The sequence below is a fragment of the Emydura macquarii genome, unplaced genomic scaffold, assembly GCF_026122565.2.
Source record: "Emydura macquarii macquarii isolate MOO-44397 ecotype Brisbane River unplaced genomic scaffold, CSIRO-AGI_Emac_v2 contig_320, whole genome shotgun sequence".
NCBI classification, from domain to species: Eukaryota; Metazoa; Chordata; order Testudines; family Chelidae; genus Emydura; species Emydura macquarii.
In genome coordinates, this window is record NW_027130457.1 from 4,560,910 (window position 1) to 4,577,030 (window position 16,121).

The following is a 16,121-nucleotide window of genomic DNA, read 5'->3' on the forward strand; positions in this document are numbered from 1 at the left end:
GCTCTGGGACCCTACTCACAATAGCATCAGCAAAAAGGTAAAACTGGGTAGTATAATTTTATGTGCAATACTCTTTCTACAGCTCCATTTTCTCTGTACTCTAAAGGCTCCTTTATCTGAAAAGAGGGGAAAGAAATAATTTACAAATATAGCTCTAAGGGAAGAACATTTTCTGCCACATGTCCCTCTCTTTGGGCCATATTTAGCCATGGTATAGGTGTCTTTAACGCCATTAAAATAATCAGAAATGTGCCATTTTACTCCAGGGTTCCATTTAGCCCTTTAGCTTTTGCAGATCTGTTCATGTGGATCTGGCTCTGGATGGGGTTATTGACAGACATATTGCTGGCATATGATTAATCCTTGACTTCTAAGTATGATCCACTATGAGTTTATGTGACTAGATCAGAGATGCACCTCTCTCTTTTTGGTAGCCAGAATCAGGATGGATTTCATAGTCACTCCTATACTGGATATAATCATAGATCAGCTTAGTTACTGAGATAAGCATCATGAAAGAAATAATACTTCGACTGAAATTACAGGCTCCAACCAGCTTAACCAACATATTAAATACAGAATACACTGACTTGTATTTCATATTTGCCCTTATTTCTCATATAATATACATGCCTATTACAATCACCCAACTGTGATATAAAGTACTGGATGCTTAGGCATCTGTAAAATCTCAGCCAGCTGACTTGTCCTGAGAGCAACAACTTTGAAGTCTATATCCCTCTCAGACTCAAGTACGTACCACTCCCTACCCTCCATTGCAAGGAGCCCTCAGTCCATTTTATTGAATAAAAATCAATAGAGTCCATTATTATATAAGACTTATAATTACACATAGATTCAGTAATATCAGGTAAAGGATATACACCTCATTGATAGGAAGGATGGTCCAGTGTTTACTATCTGAGTATGTGATTTGGGAGATCTGAATTCCGTTTCTGTTCTGTCACAGACTTCCTGTGTGACTTGGGATGGGATCCACATAGGCACTTAAGTGTTGCAATGCTGAGTGTCATGAGGCCTGGAAAAGGTCACAGGAACATTGCAATCCCCAAAGCCTGAGTTAGGCATCTAGGCTTCCCACACAGTGAATGGGGAGACATTCAGACTCATAGATTTTAAGTTCAGAAGGGACCATCATGATCATCTAGTCTGACATCCTGCACATTGCAGGTCACAGAACCTCACCCACCCACCCTTTAATAGACCCTTAACTTCTGGATGAGTTATTGAAGTCCTCACATCATGGTTTAAAGACTTCTAGTTTACAGAGAATTGACCGTTTACATTAGTTTAAACCTGCAAGTGACTGACTCATGCTGCAGAGGAAGGCAAAAAAAACCCTCAGGATCTCAGCCAATCTGACCCAGGGGAAAATTCCTCCTCCTCTTCTTCTTCTTCTTCTTTTTCTTTTTGTTCAAGTACGGGGTCTGCCTCTGGACACCTCTATCCCTCAGTTGGTGGAATTTTATCCCACATGTTACAAGCCACTCGGAGAATGGCATTCACCAGAACGTCTTGTGGCATTCTGGTGCCATGTCTGAAAAGCATAAGATGCCGTCTTTGGACAATGGCCCCAGTAGTCTGTAGACTGGAGCCACCATAAGTGTCTGCATTATGAATGAAGTTGTTTCACTTTATGCCAATATACGACATTGAGATTTTGTGTAGGAAGCCTCCAGCTTTGCCCACTCTGAGCGGCATAATATCCATGTTTCACAACCATACAACAGTGCAGTGAGGATACAGCTCAAACAGATCCTGAAGTAGGTTGTCTTGCCAAGATGATGTTGATTCCATATTCATCTCTGCAATACCAATTGGGTGAAGAACCTCCATATGAGAGTTGGTGGAAATGGTGAGTATAGAACCTAAATCACAAAAGCTGGAGACTGCTTCATTATTAAAAGAGATTTGAATTGTGAATGTACCCTACCCTAGGTTTTGCAGCTTTTTCTTTGACCACGAATCATGGAGACCGACTTTGGCTAACTGTTCCATTTGCTGGCGTGCCTCACAAAACCTGTTGGGGCTCTATATTAGGAGAGCAATGTCATCAGCACAGTCAAGGTCTGTGAGTGAGAGATCACCAATCTTAATGTCTATGGACCTGACGGAATGCTGCATTATGAAATCCATTTCCCGAAAAAAGAGTGCATAAGCCAAGACACAACCCTGCCTGATATCATATACTGATTTAAAAGGTGCCAACATCCTATTCCCAAGAGGTACATTGGCAGTGATTCCATTATACAGCATGCTAATCAAGTCCAGCAAAGTGGTTGGGAAACCTATGCCATTTAAGGTCTTTCATAGCGTGACTTGGTCAACTGAAACAAATGCAGCCTTAAGACTATGCTATGTGCAGGGGATTCTTATGCTCACAATGTATCTCCGAGAACAAACAGTGAGCCAAAATGGTTCCAGTGTGGATATGTTCCTTGTAAAGCCTGACTGTTAGGGCTGGTACTTCTGATGTAACAGGAGCTCCAAACATGCCAGAAGAACATGCACCAACACCTTCCCTGCCACGGACAACAAGGTGATCGGTCCATAGCTCTTATATTCACTGCACAGTCCATTGCCCTGATAAAGCAAGATCACAATACAGTCCTTCCAAGTGTTGAGAAGGTTCCAGTTTTACACACAAAGTGAATGATGGCCAGAAGTGATTCCGCTACAAGGTCAAAAGCACATTTTAGCAGCTCAAGGAAGAGAGGGATGCCAGCTATGCATCCATTTTTCAGTTTTCAAATGGCACTCTTCACTTCATCCAACATTGGTATGCCAGTACAAATGTCTGCATCCAAAACCAACGGCTGCCAAATTGTCCAACTCTGAGCAAGCAGTGGCTGGAGTGTGGTTCAGGGTGCCTGTCTTAATGTTCCACCCAGCATGAGAGGATGTCATCATCCAATTTACAGGACAGCCTTGGCTGTCATTCAGGATGCCATTCATAGTGACTACCTCGACTGCTGAGATTGCAGATTGCACAGCATGCCAGCTTTAAGTCTTCCCTGGCTAAGTTGAGTTCAACTTCATCAGCCATTTGTTTATAATATGCCTTGCGATCACAAAGTGCCAGAGCATTGAGTTTTGGCTTCAGCTGATTATGAGTGCTCTTATTGCTGCATTGGTGTGCTATGGCCTTCAATTAAATTGTCTCTGATAGGCTCCTCTGATAGCCAAGGTCAATGTGCTGGGTGCGTCATCTGTTTGGTGGATTGGTAGAGGATGGAGGTGAACCGAGACCAGGTGACCTCGATGTCATCTGGCAGGTCAGTTAGAGATGAGAATCTATTTTTGACATTGATACAATTCCTTCCGACCCTAAATATGGCGATCAATTTACCCTGAACATGTGGACCAGACCCACCAGGCAGATATTACAGAGAATTCTTTCCTGGGTAGTTTCCCAGAGCTCTCCCCATCTAGTAGCCTATCTCCAGCCCTAGGGACTTTTGCTACTGGCAGTTGCTGATGGGGCACACTGCCATTGTAGTCCGTCCCATCATACCAGAGACAGACATCTTAGAATGTGATCCAAGCCAGCACTCTAGGCAGAAAGCTGCCTAAGTCAGCCACTGAAAGCCATGTCAATGAAAGGGATGTGTGCTAAGCTCCACCCATCTCTCAGAAATAGGGAACTAACTCTGGGATGCAGGGAGGTGCCTAGTTCTGCTATCAATCCATAAACCAGAGGAAGATAGGCATTTGATAGTCTCCTAAAGTGTGTATGGGCTCCAAAAAAAAAAAAAAAATGGCCTGGAGGAAGAAGGAAGACTTGCCTTAAAATGAATGGTTAGAGTAATCATCTGTTATGTAGGAGACACCCCCCACACAACATTTTAGGTCCCCCACCTCCCAAGGGAGAAAAGGAATTTGAACAGGGATCTGCCACCTCTCAAAAGTGCTGTTTTGTGTGAACTCCCTAGAGGGGCCCAATCTGGTAGGTGTCCTCCATGTAGTATCTTCCTGCCTCCCTGCTGCCTTCTCTGCCACTGATTCCAGCACCCAGGAAAGGCTCTGGCAGTGAGGAAAAGGCTGAGCATTTCCTACTGCCTTCTCCCTGCCAGAGTCTTTCCTCACTGCAGTGAAAGGCTTTGGCAACAGGGAGCTGCTGAAGCCTTTCCCCTCAGCCTTTCACTGACGTGTAGCTACACACTGCAGTGTGGACACTGTGTGCTTGTCACTATGGTATGTAGTTACAATTAAACTACACATGATGGCCAGCAGTGGATAGTGTAGACACAGCCATATTAAAAACAGTAAAAGAACCTGCATGCATGCTAATAAGTTTACCAGAGTTCAGCCCAATTCCAACCAGGGCTCCGGCAGGTGAACAGTTCTTTAAACCCCACATAGGGGTTTTCTTGTAGTCACAAATTCATAACCCCCTTAGCTTGCAACAAGAATGTCCATGAATCTGCAAGTCACTCTTTTACACAGTTTGGGTCTTCACATCACAGGTGATAAGCAGACAAAGGTCTCCTCCTCTGGGCAAAGTTTTAAAAGGCTGAGTATTTGCATAATGGGGGGAAGGGGTAAAGAAGGGCAGGAGAGGAAGGTTACATTTGCATACACCTACCTGTAGAGATTTCCTGGGAAACTCACTTAAGAGTTCACATTTTTTTAAATAGTCCTTTGAAACTCATAACACTTCCTAGGATTTACATTAGTGAGATCTCTCCTCTAGAGGTGTTGCATTAATCCCACAATAATACATAAATATTTGCATTTTTAAGGCAATGAACTCCCAAGATATTTACACTTAATTCAATAAGGTTTATCCAGGGTATTGCAGGAAATTGCCACATCTGTTACTCCTGATTTTCACAGGTATAACTGAAAGGAGAAACAGGTCATTGTTTGCAGCGTTCCTCTTTGATTTCTGGCTAGGATGCTCATCTCCTGTCATGCACATACTTTAATTCTCACAATTTACTAGAGAGTTTAATGTAAAGATGAATCAAAATGCATTTCCTGGGGAATTTCAATACCTATTACCTTGAAATTCTTGTCCTTGTCACAGTGATTTTGTGCAATTCTCCTCAACTGAATGACTCCTTCCACACAATAGGTGATATTGCAACTATATATTATATATGATTTTGCCTTACTAAATTCCTTCCCTTTTTTAGAATTCCTGTGAACAAAGGATAATTCAGCTTCCCAACATGCTCTAGAGGGTCCTTTAGAGACTTCTCGATTCATTATTCTCAGAAGGAGATTTGCTTAACCTATTATAAACCATAGAAGAGTATTATATTTGCCCAGAATAATCATATTGCCCAGCAAGCATAAAGGACTAACTTCCATGTGACTTTTTATACAAATAGCCCCAGTGAAGTCTGTAGGACTACACAAGTAAAACAAGTGGAATTTGCCCAACAGTGCAATGCAGGATGACATGATAACCTTAGATGTACAAAAATGGGAAAGTAGATGCTAAGGACTAGATTGTGCCTTTAAACCAAAGTCCTGAGCAAGGGGTATCACACCCATGGTAGCTCAGGGAGGAATTTGTGCATCAGTTAGACATAAATCTCCTGGAGCTTTCCAGGCTGCACAAGCTACACCACTCTTTTGGGATGTTTCTGGACAGCTGGCCTGGTGTAAAAACTGGGACCTATCCCAGTTGTAAACTCAACTGTTGTAAAGTAGGTGAGAGTCTATAAAAATGTTCCAATCACCTATAACAATAAATGTAGATAAGGAAAAAGGTACAAAAGGGAGACTGCCTAGATTAATCCAAACAAAAAGGTCTACTGACATCACCCAAAGGCTGTGTTGTCTGTAAAACAAGAGAGGATTGGAACCTGAAATGAATGGACCAAAACTAAGCCTAATCGGTGAACAGAATAATTAGGGGATGGGCTATTCTGCCCACCAGACCCCCTTTTGGGGTCCATAAAAAAAGAGTTGAGGGGGATCGAGTGGGGAACAGATTTTAGGGGAAAGGCCAGCAGGTGTATTTTTCACTCCAGAGACCCTGTCCTTCATTTGTAAATTACAAGGATTATATCATGAAACCCAGATCTCAGCACACCAGTGGGGATGCCTGGCCATCACTTCTGCACTAACGAGGACCCCAGCCTGATATGTGTAAAATCTTGCTTTGTCTTCCCTTCCTTCATGCGTTCCCCTCACCCGCCACAAAACATATAAATACTGTTCTAATTCTATCCTATTTTCCTTGCCCTTTCACCTGAACCCGAAACCAACTGCACTGCACAGCATTAGCACCATTGTATGAGATGGGCCATCCAGCAAGGCCCAGCCTGAGAAGGACTGGGGAAGAAGAGGGACCTGACAAGACCAGGCAGATATCCCAGACTAAGGAAGTGAGCCAGGCTCCTAAGTAACAACTGCTGTGACCAACCTGCCAGCCCAGAGCATCCTGAGAATATCAACAAAGTCATATTTCTCCCACCTTGACTACCTTATCTCTTCTCTTCCTTTGTGTCTCTCTGGTAGTCACTTTTCCTGTCTTTGACAAAACGTGCACAACTCAGAATTCAATAGTCTAACCCGGTCTTCCCCACTAAGAAGGATCACTTGACAAAAAGAAAATAACCAGTGTCCTCTCTGGAAAAAAAAAAAAAAAAAAGGTTTTGATTATGTTTGTTTTGCACAACCACACTATTTCATAATGCTTTATGAAATTCTCTGTCCTGTGTATCCTAATCAATATGCTTCCAAAGTTTGGCATGAAGTTTCTAGTGTTTGCCATGGAACTAAGTATGTTGATGTGTCTGTGTCTGAAAACTCCAGACCATATTTAGTGTTGTACAGTGACAGGTAATTAGCAGTTAGCACCTTTGACTCTCTGGGTCCATTTGCTCCATTGAAATTAACACAACGGGTCACAGGTTGCAACCTCTTTAGGGACATCATGCATTCTTTCTGAGGGAGCTAGAGAGTAACTGGGACTACAATGGTGAATGACATTTGTTCGCCCCTCCGTGGCATTTCTCCCCATGCACAGGTCAGTCACCATCAATGGATTTGATTAATCTCCTATTGGAGCCATGGGAATTGTGCATGGGAAAATTCAGACGCAGGTTGTTTACTTAATGAATCAGAAAATTCTATAAGAAAAAATAGCATTAGGTTCCAATCCTGCTGCCATTTAATAACAATGGGAAAAAAATCTCATTGTTGAACAACGGCTTGATTTGGCAGTTATGTTTATTTTATATGCAATGTTATTTTACTGCAATGTAATAAATCAAACAACTTGGGAATTAAAAATGTCTAATAATAAAAATTGGACTGTGACTCAGGTCTGTATTCAAATTCCCAGCTCTGCCATAAATTTATGGGCCTCCCAATTAAGTCTCAATCTCTGTGCCTTGGTTCCTTATTTGTAAAATAGGAATGATACTTTCTCTGATCCCCTGCATGTCTAGTATATTTAGACCAAGTCCTTCAGGAGAGGGGTTGTTTCTTACCGTGAGTTTAGTACTAGGACAAACATAATGGGGCCCTGATCCTCTGTTTAAGCTTCTAAGCACTACTGTAATATAAATAATAAGTGATCCTGAAGTACTACTGTAGTTTCAAAGAAGGTTTCTCTGAGTCCTGTGTATAAAGAGTAGTAACAGCAAGAGTGGAATTGATTAACTCAGAGGTGCAAGCATAATCATCATTATGTATTAATTGAGACAAATATTTCATGTACAGAATATAGCAAGGTTTGGGGGACTATGATTTTAGGTCAAATGTAAGAGAAAATATACAATCTTAACAACTGGTCACAACACAACAAACAAAATAAATCTGTTAAGATCATGTTTTGCTTTCACTATCAATGCATCAGATACAGGAAATGCACATATACAGACAACACATCATAATCATCAGCTATAGTCTCAGGACCTTCTGTTCCAAAAAGACCCAAAAAACCAAAAACAAACAAACAAAAACCACCATAGGCTAAAAGAGTATCACTAGTTGGCACAAGTAAAGCTTTCTTCTTCTCCTATAGGCCTGGCAATACAAGGCACTGGTGAATGCACACTGACATAGCTAGAGCTATGTGACTTTTGTAATGAAACTAAGTCCCAGGGACCAGGGCTGGCCCTAGACCACATGACACCCCAAGTGAGGAACGTCTTTGGCACCCCCCTGCTCCATTTGTTAAACTTTTGAATACCTTATTTTTTGTTGCATTTGAGCCCATTTCACAACTTTGATGCACAATTTGTATGCATGATTTATCCCTGTGTTATAAGACAATAAATTTGCACGCTAGGATCTATAAATCTGTATTTAACAACAAAAACAGCACTCTAAGCCTGGTGGTCTCCAAACCTGACACCCCAGGCAGTTGCTTGTCCCTAAATCTGGCCCTGCCAGGGACTTTGCTTCTTGCATGTGCTTAACCTGGCACCTATGTGCTGTCTTGAATAGGTAGTCTTCCTGAAATAGGGCTGTGGTGATCAAAACCATAGAAGTATTATATTGAATATTTTATGTCAAGGGATCATTAAATGTGACCAAACAATTAAAAAAACACATTAAGAGTTTTTTTAACCAATTATACCCTAGCAATGCAAATATAGTTTAACTAAGTGTGGACAGTGATTTATTTAGGAAAATAAACCAAATAAAATTAGCTTAAAATGCAAATGTGCAGTGAATACCACAGTTCAGATCACCTAGCAGCAGCAGCATGATGGCTGTGTTTATTGAAGTCAGTTATTAAAATTATGATTTTGTTTGGTTTTGATTTACCTCTTAAGTACTTTGCATGTATTTATCCTTTTTATAGTGTGTACACAAACACACACACACACATACACACACAATATCAAGGATACATTGTTATAATGTTGAAAATGGTGTGTTTTAATTAGTTATCAGCATGAAATACAATGATTCGCAGGAAATAGTTTGTCACTCTTTTGGCCCTGGAGTAACCAGGGTTGCAGTTTGTGCTTGATTGGATTAGTGTTAATGACTTTGTAATGCTTGTTTGCATCTTCCTTCATTTGCTACGCTTGTCAGGAATGCCTCCTTCAGATTCGTTATATCGCTCTATTTTAGGAAGATTACTTTCTGCCAATTAATTTGAAAAATTGTTGGGTGCCTTCAAATGTGGGCAACTTGTATCTACAGGAGAACAGGTTTAGTTATAAAAAATGAGTGTCTCAGGATAAATTTCAAACGCAGTGAAACTATGGAAAATCTATAGCCACCTATGACTTCACAGTTGTCAATATAGTACCTGCTGTGGCCACTGGGAATTTTTAGACTCTTGCAGAGAGAGAATCCCAGAGCAAGCCCTTACTACTCAAGCTGTAGGACACCCTCAATTCAGTGTTAGCAGAATAGGCCCTATGACACAGATGGTCAGTTCTAATCAGCCCCTGTAGAGGGCAGTGCTAGGTAGTACCAGTTTCACTTTAATACTATGGCACGGTGGTGTCCCAGAGTTGCAAAGATTGCTTTACCTGTGCACAACTCATTTCTGGAACACAGTTTCAGATTGGAAGACTTTTTAATGCAACCCTGATTTCCACTCCACACAACCCACATTTCTGAATAAAATCCTTGAGTCAAAATTCTCACAAGTAACCTCTATGCAGATTCCCTCACCAGTAAATCAGACGTCATATTTCAGTTGTAAGACTTTGAAAAATTGTGTGCATGTATTTGTAGGGGGAATTTATTCTTTGAACATTGTTCTAACTCTTTTCTCCACTCAAACCTCAGGAGCCATTTACTACATAGTACAAACTTAAAATGTTTTAGACTCTGGTCCTCAATAAGAACTAGTACATGGGACTCTATTTACTGTATTTGGATATGAACAACATTTAGTTATCAGTGAAAAGATTTTTAAGTTTCCATATAAAACTTTGGTGGGAGATTCCACAGATATTATGACTTCTGTGAGAGGACGTGCAGAAGCTTGGAGCGTGTAAATTTCTTGAAACTAATACCTGGGGTTGAGGAAAGTTACCAATTTCCAGTAGTGCCAGTGTCAATTGAGGTGTAAAGATAAAAATTAGGTGAATTTTATTTTGGGAATTGCATCTCTGTATGAGGTGTGTATCTAGGTTTGTTTAGAGAGGTTGCACTAGAGTGAAAGCAACATGTATTAGAATCCCTTTTGATGTCTCCCTAGGCTGAAAATGCAACCCCTACAACCTCAAAGGCTGAGGGGGAGAGGGAAGGCTTTGTCTGGTCAAACAGGAAGAAAGTGGTCATGGCTCTTTTAAGGTTTCCCTCAGAGCTGGTGCTAGTCATAAGCAGACTAAGGGCTCCCCATTTGCATTTTTAGTATGTGGTGTGTGTGTGTGTGGTGGTGGTGGGGAATATTTCTGTTTAGGGCCCCCTAGTGGGCTAGCAATGCTTCTGGTTTCCCTCCACCCTTTCAGACTAGGAGGGGAGGCAGAAAGGGTAACATCTGATCAGAGGGCTCACCAGAGAGACTCAGATAAGTCATTAATCTTCTGTGGACCAAGGAAAAGGTAGATATATGCTCAGTCCCACTGGACTGAGCCTTCTCTCACACCTGGATCAGCAACTTCCATTCCTAGGATTAGCACAGGACTGGGTTTTGTGGTCTGCTCTGGGCACTTTTTGGGACTGGGAAGAGATTTTTCCCTCATGGTCAGACTACCTAGGGCAGGGTGGATTTCGTCCCCCATCCTACACACACACCTTCACTATAGCAGCTCGAGGAGTGAGTGGGGTAGATTAGGAGGTATAGTTTGAGCTGATGCAACTTGGCAGTAGTCCAGCACAGGTACTCATTCCAGAGGAAGTGCGGTTCCATGACAAACTGGAACTGGAAGTGGGCTTAGTAGGTATCCCCTAAAGAAGCTAGAGAACAGAACTGGGGCTCCTAATGTCTCGTACAATGAAGAGACGAACCCTTTTCTCCAGCCCCTAAACCTCCAATGAGGTGAGTGGTTAGGTCCAGCAATGGGATGGAACTAAGTCTGTAAAAGTGAGGGGGCTGACACCAGCCATCCACCAGGTGGAATTGAGTGAAGGAAATATGATCTGGGCTGTATGAATTATTGCTAGATAGTTCCCAGATGAGTTAAATAAATAAATAAAGTAATTAAACCACATCCCTCACATCTTGTGGTTCTTCCTGTACATCCAGGATAAAGGGGATGATGCTCTGAGAAATCTATTTTAGGATTATATATTCCATACATGGTATCTGAGCACTTTTTACATAATAATAATATTTGCTAACAATTTTATTTGTATGGGATGTGAGGCCTGGGAGTGATGGGGATGAGAGGGGAAGTCATAGGAAAATGGTCAGAGATCAGTAAATAGCAAATGAATTTTGTTTTTAGATCTGCAACAAGCATATGAATCTTATAAAAATACACCATCTAAAAAGATCCAAACAAATATTCAAAGACATTCACTTGTCTGACTGAAATCTTTAATTTTCAAAACCCTCAAAGGAACCTTCAGCTTAAAAGTAGATCACATCTTTGGAAATAACACGCAGCAATTTAAAATAGAATTGGCACCCCGCCTGGGGAAACACATGTACTACCTTATCAATGTAACAAAGAAATCCTCACCATCATATTGATGACTCTATGGAAAGTAGGTTCTACTTAGCTGATCACCACAACATGATACAGAACCTACAGTGTTGCTTAATTGACTGCTAAGAGTGGTAAAGATCATGCTGCTGCCTCAGTCATTACTCCAGATCTTCATAAAAATCACTTTGGCAAGAATTTCTCTCCACTGTTCATGGTTTCCTCTGAATTCATAGTAAGTCATTGAAAAAGCAAAGGAATTTCATAATATTACATGTGCATTCCTAAAGAAATATTAGGGCTGAATGGGTTTTGCAGGCGTATCCTTTACTGTTTAAAGGTTCACATTCCTGGCCACAAAGATAATCATCCAGTTCATTCAAGTGGCTCCTAACAATAAATATCGCTATGGTGACAACACCCCAAAGCAGAGGAAATATTTTAAAACAACAGACTTCTGGAAGCACCAATTTTGCAGCAGCAGCAGTGTTAATGTGTTCAAGTAGTTTACTTGTAGATATAACATAACAGATAATATCCCTTTCTTACTTGTTTATTATGGGTTTATTCATGTGACTGAATCAAGTCAGTGTGTGTTATGTGTCCCCTCTGTTCTTCATCTGTTTGTTACAGCCCTAAGCCATGGAAGTCTTTCGGACATGTGTCTAGCTCCTGGTTCAATCTCTAGCATTGGCCAAGATTGTGGCTATCACATTAAGACTACGCAGGGCCATGCTACCCTCGGGGAGCTCAGAAAAGAACTCTGCCTTGTGATTCACAACACCCTCATAAGCATGCTCAGATGGTACCCCCCCTTCAAGTGGTGCGACTGATTCTCCTCAGAACTCCATGCTGCCTGCATCAAACTGGAGAGGCAGGGTGGGCAGGGATGAGACCTTAACTGCTCCCAGACCCACCCAGCACAGGGGAAAAGGAGTTGACAAGTGACAGAGCCACTGATGTTTTGCCTTTTTAGAGTGGTCACAACAGAACAGGCAGGATCACTGTGGGACTTATCCAGGATGACTTACTGATCTAATGCAGCTTCAAGCCCTGCACACTTCCGGTTCTCCCTAGTACTGAAATGGCTGAACTGCTGCAAGCACAGTTAATATAATCATCATGCTACTGATATGGATTGTGAAGTGTTCAGAATGCTTGTTTGCATGTGGCATGAAGGCTGGGATTTTCATAGGAGTCTTAGGGGGACGACAAAGATAGTTATGTCCACACTGCATCTGGAAGCATGACTCCCAGCCCAGATAGACAGACACATACTAGCTCTGCTTGAGCGAGCATGCTAAAAATAACAGTGTGGATGGGGTTGCCCAGGCTAGTCAGCGGAGTACTAGCCCGCCATACTCAGCTGGCTAGCTCCTGCTGCCATGTTCACACTGCTACATAGGCTAAGGCTCATTTGATGATCAACTCTGATGTGTTTTACAAATATTGCTGAGACCAGCACTAGTGGCAGAACTGCCAGAGTTCTCTAGCTCAGCAGGGATTTAGGGCCTAATTCTATGAGGGGTTCAGCACCTTTTGCTCCCAACTGCTGAATTACATTACAATGCAAAACTGTATGTGTATTTTGCAACAAAATAGGGGTCTTATAATATTCTTACTCAATAGGTAATGAAAAAGAGAAAGGAGTCACCAGAAAAATGAAAAGTAGTATAACTCTGTGTTTCTCACCTTTTAAGTAGCAAGTACCCTCTAATTTCCGAACATTTTAATCAGTACCCCAACACTCCATTTTCCACGGGATTTTATATTTACAGACTAATGTGTGCCATATGTTGGAAGAAGGACTGAGTATATAAGGCTGTGATATGACAGATGTCAGATCTAGTGTGGGTAGGGTTACCACCTTTACAGCAGGGGTGCACAACTCAAGTATGTACCTGGGCTAGAGGTAATGTTGGACAAAGATAGGAAGCTTTGAGGGGCATGCCAATGTTGGGGAATATAAAGTGACACGCAATGCGTGGCGCACAATTTTTTTTTGCCATCGATTTGAGAGGACTGGGAGCTGGGACCGGGTGGGAAGCGGGTGGCTGCAGCCTGGCTTCCCCAGAAGTAGGCGGCTGCCACCCGCCTCCCCTTCACTGGGTTTTTCTCCGGGTACCCTCTTCCTGTGTCTTGCATACCCCCATGGGTATGCGTACCACAGGTTGAGAAACTATGGTGTAATTGAACTATTACTCTAAAATAATAAATATTTTAGTAAGCTTTAAAGTGAAAAGTAGGCAGAAATATTGTCACAAGAGTCAAAACTTGATTGAGCAACACCTAGTTAGAAGATACCTCTGATCTTCAAATGTCCTGTCAAATCCTGGATAAGCACCAGTTAAACTATAACAATCCATAGACAATACACAAGGGATATGATTATCCTGGAGTATTATGGCATTAGTGGATAGCTTTGTTCTAAAGCACCAACTCTTGTAACTATTGTTTAAGCACTTGATTTGTTAAGTTAGTAGAAGAGGATTGTGTACATACACAGAGGTAAAGAAAACAATTAAATTGTGACACTAAGTGTTTTAATTAGCCTCGTGTCTGTCAATGTGCTTCATTATTTTAGAAATGCAGCTGAAGCAATGGACTGTTGTATTATGAATATTAATGAATTTTTTAGATGTAAGGCTGTTTATTTTCCAGAATCAACTCTAAGCCAAATCAATATATTGCTTACTTTACAAAGGGTGAAATGCCATTCAGTTTTTCTAAATATCAAGCAAGCACATTCCATTAAAGGTTTGTGCAATTTCCTTCTGGGGGAAAAAGTACATCCAAACCTAGCAAACTTTATATTTGTACTCGTAAAGCTTTAAAAACAGCCTTAAAAAAAAAAAAAAAAAAAAAAAGTAATGATAATATACTTGCCTGCTGAGGTCTTGCATGCCAAGTTATAACATGCAGTGAAATCAGCAGTTGAGATTTTTGAAAAGTTTTAGTAAAAATATTTTGCACTCTTTTTAGTAAAAAGACAACTGACAAACTTAGAAAACTGCTTTGATGGATTTATACTTTATCCAAATGTTCTAATTTATCCCATGCACTGAAGATTTAGGCTTAGAATGGGGAGGAATTTTCTTCTAAATTGTATTCCTAAAAGGATTGTCTCTCTGTAATGGAATTTGGATTATACATGGATTACAAATCCACAGTAAACTTTTTAATTTCAAATCTTTGTTAACCATTATGTAAAAACATCAGTGAAATTCTAACATCTCCATAGGTACAAAAGTCAAAATACAGAGCTTAATATTTATCTATGATTTTTTCAAAAGCACCAGTAATCTCCAGGGTAAATTTATAATTTACCTTCAATGATCGAAAGCAGTGAATACGTTCAAAGACATAGGTATATGGATAAGGGCCTCTAGCATGCAACATTTTGAAAAACTGAAGAAGTGAGGAATTATTGTTTGAACATATTTCCTTGACAAATATAAACATTACGTACAGGTTTTGTGTCTAGTAAATGACCTATTTCCCCTGGTATTCATTTGACTGGAATGCCTCATTGAGTTACATAGCTGTCTCTATCCTAAAAAGGTTCATTCTGCAAATAGCTAAAAGTTATATTGTCAGCACATGGTTTGAGCGCCTAAACAAGTAAGAAAATAAACCAAGTAAATAAGTGATAGCCAAAATGTAGATATAAGATCAGCAAAGAGTGACTGTAACAGGCTTTTCACTCACCCCTGGCACATCCCCTTGTGGCTGGAGATCAGATCTCATGTAGTCTAGTGCCCTCTTTTGTCACTTGCTTGCCTGACAGCCATGATTTCAGGTGATTTCTCTTTGAGATTCAGCACTTGTCTAGGACACTGTTTAGTCTTCCTTTTCCAGCATATCAAAGTCTCTCTGGACCAACTGTCCATCCACCATCCCAGGCAGTCCTACCTGCCACTTCCCTGTCTGTACCACTTCCCTAGAGGCTGGTAGGGGAACCTGGGCCCATCTGCTATTCTGGGTTCCAGAGCAGGGACCATATAATCATCAGCCACGGTCTACAGTTTGAATCCTTGCTGCTTCTTCCTACTCTGACTTCCACAGGCTCTCTTTCCCACAACTACTCTGGATAAACCACTTCCATCGGGGATAGGATCCCAGGGTTTTACTCCACCTTCGGTTTCCTCCTACCCACCTTTATGCCCAAAACTGCTTGTAGATTCTCTTTCTGCAGCCCTCTTCTATCCTCGCCTTCCTGGTTTTATATAAGTCTAGCCTGCTCCTGCCCAGCTAGACTTCATCTTCAATTATTCAGGCCCAATTCCACCCCAGCTACAAACTATAGGGTTAACTGGCCCCTTCTGATCTACCTTAATTCCTTCAGGGATGGTGTGGGGTGAACACCCTCTCAGTGACTTTTAACTGAGACAAGCTTTGCAGAACTTCTTTTTGACTTATACAGTAGATCTGGTGCCCTTAGCTGATTTTGTAAGTATGATTCTCCAGAGCTCTTACTTCAGAACCAAAGTAAGCAGCTAGAGTTTCAAAAGAGTTCAGCACATTGGGATCAAGGCATGTACTGTGTTCCATACATTTATTTTGTACTCAGTACAA

The 16,121-nt window shown here is 41.2% G+C and overlaps 1 long non-coding RNA gene across 3 annotated transcripts in view; it reads right to left on the bottom strand.

The window, feature by feature from the left end:
* Positions 1 to 16,121, bottom strand: part of LOC137167196 (uncharacterized) — a 110,800-nt gene that overhangs the window by 44,731 nt on the left and 49,948 nt on the right. The gene's annotated exons all lie outside the window — the stretch shown is intronic.